This window comes from Misgurnus anguillicaudatus, chromosome 5 (assembly GCF_027580225.2).
Source record: "Misgurnus anguillicaudatus chromosome 5, ASM2758022v2, whole genome shotgun sequence".
NCBI classification, from domain to species: domain Eukaryota; kingdom Metazoa; phylum Chordata; class Actinopteri; order Cypriniformes; family Cobitidae; genus Misgurnus; species Misgurnus anguillicaudatus.
In genome coordinates this window covers 34599416-34616399 of record NC_073341.2, presented here as the reverse complement: position 1 = coordinate 34616399, position 16984 = coordinate 34599416, and the positions used below count along the sequence as shown (strand labels likewise).

Sequence of the window (16984 nt, the reverse complement as noted above, 5' to 3'; positions counted from 1 at the left end):
ATAAATATATATATATTATTTTGTCATTTTGTCCACCTGTGCAATATTTGTTTATAAAGCCCTAAAAGTGCAGTAGCAGTTAATAAACTCAACAGCTTGCATACGTTCCTACCACTTGACACATATCTCATAGGTCCTGAGATATCACAGCCCTGGAACTCTGTAAATAACTAAAAAAGACCAGAAAACAAGCGAATGAAAAAAGGTCTCTGCCTGTCAATCATTTCATACCATTATGTCATCAAGGGTGGAGTTTTGGAGAGATTAAGGCTGCGATTATATGTTTCATGCACAGCTTGTGCGTGTACTACGGCATTTGGTCAGTAGGAAGTCCTTATCAATCTAAAAACATTATGAGTCTGAGTCGTTTATAACGTGCATTTAAAAAAGCAACACTCGTTAAGCAAAATTTTTCACAATATTCTTTATTATCAAGATGAAAAAACCTGAAACAATTTGAAGAACAGCGATATAAATATTCCTGTAGACATTTCCTGGGATAACGTTTGCAATGCTGCTACTTCTGTGGCACAAAGAGAGTTTCTGCACGAGAGTGCCCCCTGGCTTTGGGATGTACTGGGATTTCACCATAATTCATTAGAATTCATTCATTGAGAAAACACGCATTTGCAAGGTTAATCATTACACGCGTAATTTAGACAATGCAAACTTATGTGGCTTTACAAAGAACAGCTAAGGGTACGTTTTCACGGAAACGATCTGAAGAAAAAACGCATTTAGTGCTATTGCAGAAGGCTTCTCGTGTCAAGCTGTGGTGCTCCCAGAGGTGCCTTTTTAAAAACACTGGTCCAGCGGAACGCGATCATATTTTAAACACAATCATATTTTAAACATGAGGGACGTGTTGCTACAACTCCTTGAAATGCATATCATACACAGGATTTATACCTAGTGATCTGACTTCGGACAGAGCGCAGCTCTCTGCACGTACGCGAGAGTGAGAGAGGCGCCAATATGCACCGGGTCATATTTTAAACAAAAAGTAAAGTTTGCCTCAGCTCGCATGAAACGGATTAAACTGGACAAACTGAAGGTCCGACGTATGAATAATCCAACATGTTTGTTACTTTCCTGAACTGGAGCATGCCTGTGACGTAAACGCATACGCGACGAGAGCCACCGAGAGCAGAGTTTTGCGTTTTTACCCTTTACACGGGAACGCGACGGTAGAGCGTTTTTAAGATTTCCACTCTGGAGGGTGGTTTCACTTTTTGCGTTTTTTAGCCCCCAAAACGCTGTCACCATGTAAACGAAAGGCACATCCGATAAAATATTTTCACCCTCAGGCGTTAAAATAAAATAAACCATCATGGGCTAACTGGGCTTTTTTCGAATGTTTACCCAAAGCATAGTTCCAACACTGTAAACAATCTGTTTTTCTGGGATAAAGCACAGTTGCTTGCCTATATGGCTCCATCATGTTTTGTCGTCTCATCCTCCTCCTCTCCTGCCCACTTCCTCCCCCTCTCCTCATGTTTCACTCTTAAGAACGTACAACAGCGAGTGTGATGTCTTTGCTTTGATGTTTGCTGTATAGCAGGAACCTGTCAATAGCTCTACTGTTCAAGTGATGAAACCATGGGAAAGATGTCCATGCACATCTGTAATGCTGTATAACTCACATCAAGAAAACTGATTGAAGTACTTGAGTACTTGATATCACACACATCCCATACCACAAGAAAGGCGGCAGCTGTAGCCAACATCTGGAAAAAGTCACCATGCTGCCCAAGGTGATAATGTACAAAAGGCAATCACAAAGTTTAGTGGTGATTATACGAACATATCTCATAAGACTGACCAATGCATATTTAGATTTTCACATTAAAAAAATATCTAGTTTTAGGTAGGCGCTTGTAATATACCTTCAGTAACAACTGGACTGTTGCTCACCTGCTCTAAATAATACGTAGCTTGTGGCTTGCCAAACTACAAAGTACCTTCTCCAACACAGCTGGCTTCCTGGGAAATTTCAAGAAAATCAATAGTCCGAGGGTGCCGCTAGCAACATGCTGCTATAGTGAGCGAGGCCGATCGTAGCCCTGTCGGTGTCATCAGGCCCACATGCTCTCACTCAAACCAGGCCCTTAAATTACAGCTCGTACGGGCTCGTGCCTCATTAATTGCTATTAAAATGAAGAGTTTGGTTCCAAAACGCAATAAACGCCATTTTTGAAAAAAATGAGTTACTGCCAAAATCAGTATTATATCAGGTCAGTAGTTAAAAGTAAATAATTAATTTTACGCAAAATCCAATACCCGCCGTGATATTCTGTCATCTTTTCTCCCTTTTTTCCCAAAATGCGACAAACGCCACTGCTCCTTTTTTACAGAATGCAATAAATCCATTTCTGATATTACAGCGGACCATTCACGCAATGTAAACAAACATGGCGGCGCGCTGAGTACACGGAGTCCTAGTTTTCCTCATCTACTTTGTACTTCGTGATCAACAAACAAAACAAAATAATACTTTAATAGCATTGCCAAACCTGTGATGGTTTTCTGTGACGGGAAAGAAACGTAAGCCATCAACAGCTAATAATTTCCGCGAGAGGCACTCGGTTGCTTGTTCTCCAGACAGCATCAAGCTTCTCATGCTAAAACATTGTGTTCTTAATATAACAAAGTAAGTGTTTTGGTTAATGCCATTAATGTTTATTTTTTAATCATTGTATACCACTAGTCAACTAAATAAATATAAAATGGTAAAGATGAATGCACATTTATACATTGATTTAATAGATTTATAGCATTTTGAAATAAAAAACTGTCATGGATTTATTGCATTTTGTGGAAAAAAAGAATTCGTTTTTATAATAAATCTTTGAAAATCAAGTTATGGATTTGAATTTTTTATGTTTTTATAACCTAAAGATGCTATGTGAAAGTTTGTAACAGAAAATACTGGTTTTCATCTTGTCACTTTCTTGGTATAGAAAACACGTTTTTACCGAAATTTGTCAAAATGGATTTATTGCGTTTTGGAACCAAACTCTTCAAATATTCCTCCTATTGAGCTAATTAGCCATGTTCGGAAGCAGCGGAGCAACGTTTGCGGAGAGGGAAGCAGACGGCGCAGCACACCCCCTGTTTAATTTGGCTGACCAAAGCAGCTGTGTTAACAGGGAATTATTTTAATTAACTGCAGCTCCTTTCGGTAACTAATGAGCCTTGTTGGTAAGAGCCAGATCCTGCTTGAACACAGGACGTGCACTGTGAAGATGTGCTCCAGCTGTGTTTAAAGTACTTAATAGTTAATAAATAAAAGGTGACATGATATTTAAAATAAAATAAAAATTAGCAGGAGGGCTTTTTGTGCCTTTATTTAGACAGAATAGTGGAGAGAAGACAGGAAAGTATTGGGAAATCAAACTCGGGTCGCCGTGAGCACAGTGGTGCATATTTCAATGATTTTAATATTTTTATTTAGCCTTCATTCCAAATCATACTTTATGAGCACCAGAAAACTAAAAGAGATAACTTAACAGGTGCTCCTTATAGTAACCTTATCATTCACAATGCACTCTCACTTTAAAAAAATCATCTCCACGTCAACTACATAGTTATATACAGCAGCCGCTTTTCACAACCCAAACTATTTCTGGTGGATCACGTTTTATAATCACAGAAAAACGATGCAACATCCGAGCATGACCGACTTTACATCATGACGCCTTGGGTTCACAAAGAGAGACAGACAGTGAAAATACACAGGGGACAAAAGACGAGCAGGACAGCAGATGACGGGAGTGAAAGAGAGAGAGGGACAGACAAAGATACGTACGACAAGATGGACATTAGCCAGAATGCTGTCAGGCAGCTGAGAGCGTCATCTCATTGGGGCAGTTGAAGATTAAAGCGTCGGGTCATGATCTGACTTGAGAGAGGAAGCACAGGACATGCACACAAAATCAATGTCTCCGTCAAATGCAACGAAACAAGACAGAATCTTTTACTGGAACCAGACACAATTATGGAAGTGCTGGAAACCCATGGTGGTACACCACATTATTAGTGCCATAAACCAACCAACGCTTCTACAAGTCAGACCTCAAGGAGGGTTGCAAGATCAACAATATATAAATATATATATATAGTTATAAATAGATGTTCACCGATTGCAATTTTCTTGGCCGATTCTGTTTTCCGATTTGTGACATGCGGATACAGATTTTTGCCGATACCGATTTTCTTTCTAAGAACTATAATTGATGCCTAGGCTACAAACAAAAATCCACTTTTCTTACAAGAAATTTTTTTTTACATCATAAAATAAATGATTAAACACTGAACTTTCATCCAAACTGCTTAAATTACAGGGTCTTTTGAACAGATCTCAAAATAAAGTGCTCTCAGATTTAGTTAGGGTCACTGACATTATGTTAGATGTCCAAATATCAGTTGTGAAACTGACTGCTGCTTCGGGATCAGCTTGTAATTTGAAACTACTCATGGAAACGCGATGTCCGAGTTGGGCTCAGGAAGTTTATCAGATTTCTGTGTTGTATTGCTTGTGCCACAAAATGTTGTGAGATTGACTGTCCGGTACTGGTCCAAGTCAGTTATACTTGAAAATGGCCAATTCCGGTCTCTGGATGGTCAATCTGTTATAACCTGTATGTATGTACTATAAAGGCCCACTTTAATTAAATTCCAATATACATTACAGCTAGACAATTTCAGTCCTTCCAGAAAAATGCAGTTTTTTTGTGATTGTTGAGGGCAAAAATACTTGATCTTGCGCCACGTTTTCTTAAAAAATGCGTTGGAATATTTGGGATAGTTATGCAATTTTATGCGATGAAACTGGAAAAACTGCGGGGACTTTGAAAAGCTGCAAAAGTTTTTCCATGATATTCACGTCACATAATCACGTCACTTCATGACGTTCCCATGGCAACAGGGGACATTGCTGCGCATGTGTGAAGTAAATGCAACATTTTTCAACTTTCTGCTAAGATATATGTGATTTTTGCTACGAAAATGCGGGGATTATGAAATCATGCAAGCCTCGCATATTTTGCGCACGTAAATCTGCAATTTATGCTGCGAAAATGCGGTGTATTTGAAAAAAATGCAGCCTCCTCATAAATATGCTGACTTAGGCTGATTACACGTTAAATCATGCGATCGCATAATCGCGTTTTTCTAGAAAGACTGCAATTTATTTAAAAAAGAAAAAAGAATCTGGATTACAATTACGGGTGAAATTATTTGGGCACCAAATACAGTGGTGAATCAGAGATTTTAAAATTGATAAGTTGATGTGTTCTTTAGCCACACATTTTTGATTTTTTACTAACAAAATAAATTGTTGATATATATATATATATATAATTATTGTATATTATATAGTATTGTAATCCAGAATGTATTAAGTTACAATACTTTCTATCCAAGGTTACACGTTTGAGTAAGATGCCTAAAAACTAGTGATGCAACAATACACTTAGTTCACGGTTCAATGCAAATTTCGGTTCTTGTCCACGGTTTTCGGTTCGGTTTTGGTTCTGATGCCTTGGCCTATTAAAGTGTTTTTTAATTATTCTATGCTTAGGTAACAGGAACAGTGAGATGTTAAGAAGCAAAAACACTGGTTTTAATTGCAGTTCTCTTTATTTTATTTTATGTAAATGCAAAATCATCTTACACATTTCTAGTGTATTGATACAATAATGTAAGATATAATTAAATAAAGACATATCAAAATGATATCCTATTTAAACTGGGGAACATGTGCATTCATAACATTACATAAATTGGCTATATTATATACCTGTATTTAGTAAATTAAACTTTACATTGTAAATTAAGGCTATACCTTACTGCACTACTGTTAAATCCAACATCATGCTGTCTGTGTAGAAACCAAAAATGTGTTTCTCAATCAAGATTACTGGTGGGATTTATTTTAGCATCAGGCGCATTCTCTTCTTGAGTTGAACTTTTTCAACTTGCGCGGAAGACGTGTTTGAGGCAAATAACGCGCGTTTGCATCAATAACAAGCCCAATTTGCGTCATTCGCATTGCCCCACGTGAATTTGAATCTTTACATTGATGTTGTATGTGATCTAAACGCACAAGTAATTAATCCACACCTCAGATTTAAAAGACAGTCGTTCTGCTGCTTTTTGATGTCGTACTTCTGTTGGGTGTGTGCGCACGCGAATAAAACCTGACGCCAGCATTGCAAGCAGAGTTCAAGCAGAGTTAACGCAGGTAACGCACAGTGACTGGATATCAACTCGCTGTGCCGTTTATATGCGTGCAGATCACGCGGACGCGCACATTAACAAAAGTGCATGGAATATAAAACTGATAGATTTGGATGGACAAGCCGAAAAAAAAAAACGCAATTCACATGCGCGTATTGCACCGTGGGGATCGAACCAAACGGTTCAATAATGTATTGAGAATTGTGGCATCCCTACTAAAAACATACTTTGGTTACTTCCCAATTTTCTATGTATAGATCTTACCACAGTGCACAAAAGCAGTAGTAGCCAAGTAGCACTTGATGCAGAAGAGCATTTCTGCATTTTTGCATGCATGCACCGAATTACACCCACTCAATCAAATCCAATATCTATTCAAACGGGATTCAAAGAGTAGCAAAACCACATCATGAATATTAAGCACAAACAGCTAAAACAACTCTCTTTGATCATCCTCTGCCTGTAATTCATCCCCCATAAATGATGAAATGCCCGTTTATACGAGTGCTTTTTACCCAGAATTCCCCAAAAAACTTACACGGCCTTGAGGGAAACTGGCTCAATTTGTTCCAATCAATTCTCTCTGCTACTAAGAGGTAGACTACAATGAAACAGATTGAGAAAGTGTACATTGATTGATATGTGTGTGGTTACAGCACAACAAAAACACTAAAGAAATCATGTAGTTATAAAAGCTACAAATTTTGCTTAAAGGAAAAGTTCATACAAAATATCATTTGCTAAAATGCAAAAAACTGAATGAAGACAATAAGCGTACTACGTATACTGTAAATGTACCTTCAAATCAAATATTGCACCTTTAGATATCAATAGTTTGTTTATAAGACAAACAGAATTTCAAGTCAGCTAGTAAGATGTCACCTAAATATGCATATTGGTCAATATTGGACAATGCCTTCGCCAAAACTCTCTTTGATGAAATCATCACCTAAACTAGAAACGCATCTTTAAAACAGCACAAAATACACATTGAAAATGTTTGCTCCTCTGTCCAGAAGCTTTTCTCTAACCAAAAATAAACCATTAAACGCAAAAAAAAAGAATGCGCCAGTCAAAAAATACTATACATAATAATCTATGATCTCATTAAAACATATTTAGCCACGAGTGATAATTAAGATATTTATCCCCATGCGAAGAGAGATACAACAACAGAGACATTAGGAAGTGAAAATAGGAGGGCAAGATTGACGTGGAGATTAGGCGGCAGCAATGCTGCAGTCAGGGGGTTAATTAATTTTTAAATATCAGCCATGGGTCAAGAGGTCTAGGGTATTTTCTGTGCCTGGTTCTCATAAATCAGGGTTATGGGTAATGTAAATGAGATCAGACACATTACATGCAGGAAACCATTTGGATTTAAACAAGTTTGTCCAGGTGGTGATTGAATATGGAGACAGAGGTATGCGACATTAATAAGATCCAAAACCTGCAACCAGGAGCGTGACAGAAGTTTTACTAATTAATTTATTGGATCTTATTAAATTAAAATGCTAGGAATCTTTACAGAACAAATAAATGATCCTAAACAAGACAACAGCAGTCAATAGTTTGAGTCTCTACTATGATAATGACTATTCTCAAAAAACAAAGTTGCAAAGCAACTAAAATAAACATACTTATCTTAAAAAAAATATTTTAAATTAAAAAAATATTTAGCAAAATAAACTAATATGCAAGCACAATTATTTATGACTGAAAAACTATTTTAAAGCAGTTAATCATAAACCTTTATATCAAGGCTTTGAAGATCACAGGTAGGGCGGTCACATTTGGCTGACAGTTAATTGTCTAATAAATTGTGACAATTATGATGATTAATTGCCTGTTAAAGCATATGTTGTAGAACGTAAGGCGATCGATGATAGATGGCAAACGCGCTATTCTCCGAGATGCACCTCATGACCTTTTGTGCAGCGAATTATTATTTTTTTTTTTGACGATCTAGTTAAGGCGGTAGGGTTTCCAAGCTTAGGCGGGCCGCCTGAACTAAAATGTGCTGCGGGAAACCCTGCTGTTTTTCCACTGTATTAAATGGCTTTCCAATGTATCTCGTTACACTGTCAGTCAAGGAGCGCCATTAGGTACGGTCTCGTTTATACAGGCGCTACAGCTCCCCCTTGTGTTCTTTAGAGAGATTTGCAATCATTGCGGTGATCTGAAATCATCGCGTGAGGTCAAACAATCGCGATGAGACGACTATTTATTCATTGTGACAGCCCTAATCACAGGAAACAAATTCAGTCTGCTGTGTTCAAAGTAAATGTACGATATCTTAAACAGGTTAACCCTTCATTAAGATCACCGTTTATCCTATTTAACAATAAATGGAAAAACAAGGAAAGATCATCTCCATTAATGCATACATAACTATTAAAAAATAATAATTATTCCTAAATAACAGGGATAAAAATTATTATAAGACATCCTTTGCTCTTTTAATGAGAAATTAGCAGGCCAAGGCAAACGTAGACCACTTTTTTTAAACTCCACACTCCCTTGTCTTGGAACTAATAAGGAATCCGAGCTTGCTAAAGTTACAACATCAAACATTTTTTCAGAGCAGTGCATTTTCAAAAGGTCGCTGCTTTTTTCTGCCCCTCTTAGTTGTTTCTCGTTTTCTTCCGCCCTTTATCGTCCCTTCGCGCCACGCTGATCTTTAAGACTGACCAGGCTATTAGTCCTCTCTGGCACAGAAATTGGCGGACACATGCTCCATCATTAACCGCGGGGCTGAAACATGTTGTGGTGGCAAGTCTGTTGCTCTCTGATCTTATTGTGGGCTCTGGGTTTGAGGCCTGCCATTTGTTTCCTCTGACAGCCTCGTTCAAGACATGATTAAAGCGCATAACCAGCCGCACAGTTTCGGGACGGTGTCGAGTGTGAAAACCATTAGCCTTTGAAACATTCACGGCACTCTTTTGATTAGTTTGAGGGGGAAAATAACGGGGAAAAGAAAAAGTTGTAGGCTCGGGTAATTATATAAATATCTAGGATATAAACTCTACTACAAGGGATTGACTTATGATTTAGCAGTTGGAAGCCTGACCCTAGTCCAATCTAAATGACGGATATCAAAATGTACTGCCTCTGAAAAGGTGGATATACTGTACTACTATAGCAAAAAAAAAAACACCTTTACACGGTGTACCTTTACCTATAATGCGGAGCATAGCGGTCAATGTGCTGGTTTGATGTATGAATATGATTTGGATTCACTCCACATTTTAAAATGAAGTCAAACGTGGAACCTCTTTGAAGATCTTGGTACTTAGTGATTAGATACAACCAAGTTAATGAGTGGATTGCTGATGTGAACATCTATATGTAAAAGGAGAAGATTCTTCTATAATTTATGAGCAAATTACAATCTTACACAATTTCACACAAGTAGGACTCATTTCTGCTGCTAAATCTTTTGATCTCATTACTTGTACAGGTGTGCAAGCTGATTTGTTAAGTTGAGTAATAACAGAGTGCCATTGGCAAAGTCACCTCTTGCAAACCAAACCCATGATTTAGGTTTTCGTCAATGACAGAATAGTAGTGATGGTAAATCTTAAGCTTTATATAAAAGACAATTAAAGGAAAACATAATCAACCCCTGTAACTTACAATCACTTATTGCTTGATGTGTGGTCCAAGAAACTCTTGTGCACTTCCTGAGACTTTTATTAAATGGGAATAAGATTAACAAATAAACTTTGCATACAATGCTGCTTATATTTTAATTTTTTATGTTTAATATTTCAATTTTATAATTAAATTGATAATATGAAATAGTAATATAAACATCATGTCACAAAGTACCCTTATGTCTTTGCATAAGCTGTCCCATTTTTATCCATGAAAAAAGGGAGTTTTATCCAATACAGCAAAAGTGGAAAGCAATTTACATTGCTCCAAAAAAGGACAAAAAAATTCTTGTTTTATGTTCTTCTGAGCCATATGATTGTGAAAACACTGCAAAAGGTTTGCCATAACCAATATGCCATTGTTTTTGTCTTGTTGCAGTTTTGCTCTTAAAAATGAGATGACTGTAGTCAAAATGACAAGGGAGGAAATTATGATTTTATTGTCATTTGAATTTTTTGGCTCAACTTGAATGAATGGTTTTTAGTTTAATTTCTTTGAAACAACTGTTCTACAGAGAAAGTATTTTTCCCACGCTTGGTGCTTGTAAATCTGGACTGTCCCATAATTCATTTGTTCCTGGCAGTCCCAGGTCTTCCGGCCCTTACAGAGCTCTGGCATTTATGGCTGACAGAAACACAGCTTGATGTGTTCAGTGTGTGACTGTACAGAGATAAGCAGGTGCTTAAACGTCTGACATCTCTGTTGTACTGATACTGATGCATGATTATGATAACATTTTATTATTATAACAGGAAGACCTGGGCTGCACCCGAAATCGCATACTGTGACAGTAGGTACTATATAGTATGAATATCGAAAGTATGATTGAATTCGGACATACTATCCACTGCAAAAAATGACTTGCCTTGTTTTCAATAGAAAAATTAAGAAAATAAGTCTATTGTTTTTAGACAAAAAATATAAAATTTAAGTGAATTTGAAAAAAAATAGCTTGAATTAAATGTTTAAGAAAAAGAAAACTTATTTCAAGATTTTTTCCTCACCCCATTGGCAGATATTTTTGCTTGTTTAAAGCACAAATTCAAAGGACTAGTCCATTTTCTTAAAAGAAAAATCCAGATAATTTACTCACCACCATGTCATCCAAAATGTTGATGTCTTTCTTTGTTCAGTCGAGAAGAAATTATGTTTTTTCAGGAAAACATTGCAGGATTTTTCTCATTTTAATGGACTTTAATAGACAATTAATACTTAACTCAACACGTAACAGTTTTTATCAACTGAGTTAAAAGGACTATAAACGATCCCAAACGAGGCATAAGGGTCTTATCTAGCGATACGATTGTCATTTTTGACAAGAAAAATAAAAAATATGCACTTTTAAACCACAACTTTTCAAAGACATCTTAATTTAAGATTTTTTTGATATTTCTACAAGACAAGACAAAAATACTAAGCAAGAAAGTCATTTTTTGCAGTGTATCCACCATGTTCATACATCAATATCATAAGTTATTTGTTAAATGGAATGGCGTTAAACAAACGCAATTTAAACACAAAGGACAGCTGTTTAATATATGTATTTGCATTTGAATAAAGCGGCGTTACCGCTTTTGGGCATTTTTTGAAAAAACCAACGCCCCGGTTGTCTTTTTCATTTGATAACTCTTCTCCTGGGGATTACGCGATAGCAAAGTGTCCCTCAAATTAACATTTCGAAATCTTGCCGGAAGTAGTAGGTCATCCAGGTATTTTTCGAATAGTATAAATTCGAACATACTACTATTGCTATATAGTATGAAAGTAGGCGGTTTCAGATGGAGCCCTGGTGATGGGACTTCTAATTTGAGTTTCCACACTGTAAAAAGTGAAAGTTGGATCTACTTAAAAAAATGTATTCAACTGGTAACGCTTAAAAAAAATACATTTAAAACATTATTTCAGTTGGTAACACTTGAAAAATTTAAGCTTTATCAACTTAATAATTTCAATTAATGTTGAGTTAGGTGTTAAGTAAACTTTTTAAGTCTATCCAACTTTTACTGTTTACAGTGCGTGTACAACAGTGCCGGCTGGTGACTTCTTCTTTTGAAGCTCACGATGCGAAGTTCGTCACAAGCTTGTCATGTGTGTGGTTCGTCATTTCAAAATATGTGTTCTGCGCTTTGAGAGATCGTGTGTGCATCACGTGTCATGCCAAAATAAGTGCCTGCTGCCTTGAACTTGAAAGGAGACGCTCGCGTGTGCCAGATATTCGCACAATCTCATGCGTAATCAGAGTTTACTGTTAAGGGAGTGTCTTGCGTGTATTTAGGAAACGCGAGCGTCTCTTTTATCATAAACGCTTTTGACGCGTCTCCAGCAGGCACTTATTTTGGCAAAACACGTGATGCACACAGGATCTCTCCACACGCGTGACACATATTTTGGAAAAGGGAACCACACACGTGACAATCCGAACACTTATTATGAATTAGCGCATCCTCGGAAGTGCAGTCACGAGCCGCCACTGGTGTACAACCATATTTTTTATAACTGCAAGTCAAGCAAATGCCACCTTATTGGTTTACAATTTTTGGCTTACAGTTTCTGATTGACCTCTAAACCAGACAAAATCTTGACTATTTCAAAACCTCATGTAAGCCTATTTTTCTTGCTTTTTCAGGTTTTTATAATGAGCTAACTGTTGACTGTAATCAGCGTTTTGTTGTACACATGAACAGCTCATTATTTCTAGCTTTAGGCCATCAAGAGATTTTCCTGCTGTTTCCTTAGAATGTTAGTATCGCTATGCAAAATGATTCCCGTTTAATAAAACTAAAGCCCCAGGAAGGAGTGGACCTTGAGATTTCTCAAACCAAACACATAAGGAAATAATGACGATGAATGACAGCTAGTTGCCACAGGCAAAATATGTTTCCCTTTAATGAAATGCTTTTCTTTTCAGTCTTGAATCCAACTGAACCACCTTAACAGCAGCATGTAGTTGTTGTTTTTTAAGATACGCTTGAACTAAAAATGTACTTTACAATAATTAAAAGATGGTCTAACAAAGGTGAAACAGTGAAAAATTAATTGTGGTAACTAATATTTTGATTCTCTAATTTTATTGATTTTTTTCGTTCTAAATCTTTCTAAGACCAAAAACAGAGCATTTCAGAGAGTTCAACTTCAATAGATAAATTTAGACTCAGGACGTTTACAGCATATACTGTACTGCACTAAAATAAGCCAAATAAGCAGAGACCATTTCTGACTCTAATCTTTACATACACTTAAGACATAAACAAATGTTTTATTAGAAAAAGAATACTGTGGAGATAATTTTGTTTGTATGTGTCCTGTCAAGAACAGAAAGATTTTATGTTCGCTAGCTTTTTATAACGCATCTCTCCATGTGTGCACTTTTGAGTGCACTTAAGCGCGCGCGCAAACAGACGGAGGGCAAATTCCAAACAGTGCTTCAGGAAGAAGATGCAACCTACAGTCGCTCCACATAAAAACGTTACTTTTTTATTGCTCTATTCAGCAAATGTATGTTAATGGACTACAGTATGAGACACAGTAGTGCAACTCTCTTCTGATCTTTGAAGGGGATAGGGATGATCACGTCTGATTGGTACTGGATCGGACACATTCAACCGCATGTGCGTACAGAAAACTTGTACTTTAGCGCCTTATTGTGTTTAAATTGTTTAAAATCACTTGAATGTTAACCTTTGTTGCCTTTGAAACACATGCAAATTAAAAATGTTCCCTATTTAAATTTGCGTATTAATCTGTGAATCGCATGCGAGCCAAAGCGTGGGTCATGATCCGTACTGATAACGGAACAACTGTGATCCGTCACAGCACTACTAATTAGCAAGGAATCCTTCAAAAATGCACTTGGCGTGTTTTGCATTTGAACTCTTCATATACAGTAAAGTGAATTCCCATAATATTACCCCTTTAATTTTGAGAGTTGAGTTTTCTATTATGGTCATATCTAATAATAAAACTCCATTTAGCATTCACCAAATGCTGTCTGATCACAACAGTTGGTGAGACATACTACAGACTGAATGGAGACAAAGGCCAAAAACAGATCAACTAAAAGCACCCTGTGCATTAATCCTGGGCTCATTTGCATGGCAGAAACGTTCGCATTGATTGCGTTTACAGTGCTGTGGTGCAGACAGCGCAGAAGCATCAATATTCTGGATGAGAGGATGGGTTTGGTCCTGTGTCCATATTTGCTTTCACACCGTCCAGCCAACACCTAATCCTGCTCTAATACTTTTACCCTCCGAGTGTGGGAAAAAACTGGCCAACCAACCATACAAGGAGGAACCTCATGAACTCATCCTGCCCCAGTACCAGAGCGGGACTAATGAGGCCAGAAGAATATAGACATTTTGAGGAGGAAGTGGAAAAAGTTAACTTAACGACAACATCAAATCAACATAAACTAACCTGATTAATCTTTTTAAAGAAGGTTGCTGGTTTTAAAGGCAGAGTGCACAATATCTGAAAAACGCTTTGGAAAAGAGAGTCGGTCCAACCAGCAAAACACACTTGTAGCCAATCAGATGTAAGGGGCATGTCTACTAACCGACATTGTTTGCCTGGGTTGCGTATGTGTGGGGCGGGTCTATCAACAGAAGGTCCAGATTCTATTAGGGTAGGGGCGTGTTTGTTTAGTTGATTTCAAATGTCAACATTGGCTTTCAGAGATCATGGACCCTGCTTTAAGGGCAGTTTTCCAGAGAGGGTTCAGATTAAGCCAGGACTAGGTTTAAGGTATATTAGGAAATGTAAGTAGTTTTTACAAACATAACTTACAAAAACATTAATGGTTTGCATCTTGACACAAAGCAACAATGGCACTGATATATTTTAAGATATGTGAATGCAAGCAGCTCAAACATGCATTTTAGTCTTGGACTAGACTTAAGTTCTGTCAGGGAAACCACCCCTTAATGTGCAAAAATGAATCAGTAAATGTCGGTTTAAAGAAAAATAGGTAAATCATAACATTTAAAGATGAGGTGTGTGATTTTGGTGCCACAGGCTTCCCAAAATGAAACTCTAAAAACAACGACTAAACACACCACCAATGGACATATACTCCCACATCAACTGACACCATTGGATAAGCCAGTGGTTCCCAAATGGGGGGTTGGAGATGGTTTTAAAAACACATTAATTTAACATAACTTCTATGTAATTAAACTACAGAAAAATAAGTCTACTAACCAACAGAACTACGTTGTATTATTTAATATGTTTTGTTTAATTCAAATTCTAAGTTACAGATTGATTCACGTAATGACTTTTCTTTGGGGGACCACAAGCACAAAGAGATGCACCACACACAAGGAGGGTGCATGCCGAAATGTTTGAGAAACACTGGGATAAGCCAATGCTGTTGTGTTGGGATGCTTATTAAACAGAGCAATGTTTTGACACAGCCACAGATTTAACACTTTTTAGGGGACTATAGTGGTCTCTGCATATTAAGCTGAAAACAAACAAAAGTATTTCAGCATCCAAAAAGCGCAAATCAAATAACTTTTTTTGACTTTGACTGAACAAAATACATCAGCAGCTTGTCATGTATCCACAATTTACGATCCAATCAATTCCATTGAATAAAACCAAGCGTACACTTTACTCCTGAATATTCAGTTTCGGTACAAAAGTTAAATGTGTTGCGAATGCCATTTTATATGGTTTTCATTACCAACCATAAAAATCAAGTAAAGCTGTCTGGCAGAGTATTGGGTTAAATGCTTTCAATAAACAAACAAACACACAAACACTGTATTGACAACAAATTAAAAAAAGATTAAATCCAGTGTGACCTAAAAATAAAGTTCAATTTAACGTTTTTCAACCAAATAAAAGATGTTTCAAGAGCTTTAATGCTTTGCCACAAATGAAATCATTTTCAATGCAATAGCAAAGCTGAAAAGATTTGGATTTGTTGGAGGAAGAAGACCTATGTCCACCTACCATTATGCAGACTGTGGAGAGACCAACGGATCAGAGGATGCTATTGATCGAGTACTTTCACGGCAGTCATTCAACATCAGTGCAGAAAAACCCACGACATCAACCAATTCATGCAAAAACGAACAAAAGTGAACTAGCACTGCAAAACCGTCTTTAAGACCCTTTAATAACCTATTATAAAAGCCATACGAGACCTAATCGCAATACTTCATAATAAAACAAATTAGGAATTGAACCACAGTCATGTCAACCACAGCACAAGAGTCTGTTTCCCATTGAAAATCTAATCTTAATCCTCTCCTAATGCCACATGCATCACTTGAGGCCAAAGCATCAAAGAACGCAAAGAACAGAGCGCAGACGTCCTGTGAAATTGCATTTACAGTAACAATAGCAAATCTTGTTCAATAACACTTAGGACAGAAGACCTACTCAAGATCAAAAGAAGTCAAAGCACTCAGCTGTAATGGATATTGAGCAAATGTTGGTTCTGCTGCGAGAACACCCACATCTATTGAATCTCAAGTGTGCGCTCTTCGGGCCGAGACGCACCGTGCGTTATATCGAAAAACTTTGCTCAAGGACCTTGTGCTTGCCAAAGAGAACATATTTTTATTGCCTTTTCTGAAACAAAGGCAGACTTACCAGGCGACAGTAACTTTATTTTCTGGACAAACAAGCATAAACTTTTAATGCATTTCTACATTTGAAACATCTCATATTGCATAAAGATAATCACCACTACAAAGTGTAATGCCTCTCGTGGGCTACTGTGTTGAGCATTAGATCATCATTACATGTAGACCGGCTTCCTCTTGATTATAGGCTAACAGTATTATTAAGAGGCATGGTGTAGGTTTTCAGTGGTACAATGATACTATGTCTCCATTGAGTCAGACTACCAAGTAACAAGTAATTTAGAATATATGAAAGGTTTTTAAAGGAAATTAAAGAAAAATGGATGCAGTCGAAAAAAGTACTGAGAAAGAAACAAAACAATGGTTTAGCATACAAAACGTGTTTTATGTAAACGTTTTTTTTTACCCTCATAAGCCCCTAATTTCCTGTATACGGTAGAGTTCCTTGGGGGTAAAAATGACCCCAGAAATTAAAAGAGTGATTACAAAAA

At 37.1% G+C, this 16984-nt stretch overlaps 1 protein-coding gene across 1 annotated transcript in view; it reads right to left on the bottom strand.

Annotated features, from left to right (window-relative positions):
- Nucleotides 1–16984, bottom strand: part of med27 (mediator complex subunit 27) — an 80160-nt gene that overhangs the window by 58224 nt on the left and 4952 nt on the right. The window lies entirely within an intron of this gene.